The sequence below is a fragment of the Sinocyclocheilus grahami genome, unplaced genomic scaffold (assembly GCF_001515645.1).
Source record: "Sinocyclocheilus grahami isolate Dianchi unplaced genomic scaffold, SAMN03320097.WGS_v1.1 scaffold625.1, whole genome shotgun sequence".
NCBI classification, from domain to species: Eukaryota; Metazoa; Chordata; class Actinopteri; order Cypriniformes; family Cyprinidae; genus Sinocyclocheilus; species Sinocyclocheilus grahami.
Window position 1 is genome coordinate 476,909 of NW_015505804.1, and position 560 is coordinate 477,468.

Below are 560 nucleotides of genomic sequence, written 5' to 3' on the forward strand. Positions count from 1 at the left end.
CACACACATATTACCATTAATCACCTTAAGAGGATAGGACCTCTTAAAAAAAACATCACAGCCTCTTGGAAGGCAAGCTGGAAAGCTTATATAACTGGGTTATAATAATGAGAGTGGACTGGCGAAAGATTTAGGGTATTTGTACAGACTTTAAAAGCTTTGCAACAGAGCTGCTTGATAAGACAAGCAGAGAGGGTGACTCAGGTCACACATTCATACACCACTGTTACAGTTTCACTGACAGAATATCCTCTTATTTGAATAAATAATTGTTTTAGATCAATTATTGGAGAGATTGTAACAGGTGGCTTTTAATACATTATGTAATCCCCAAACCAAATCCACCTATGAGATGTCCATCATCATAATGTGATGCAGCAGTACTAAATGGCCAACACAAGGTCAAAGATACTGTTTTTTCCTCCACAGTTACCATTAAATATCAAAATATAACAGCGGGATTATATCCCCTGCAGCTGTTCACTGTTTCTATAACATTATTTTAATGACTGGACTATATATATATATATACACATATATACACTGAACAAAATTATAAA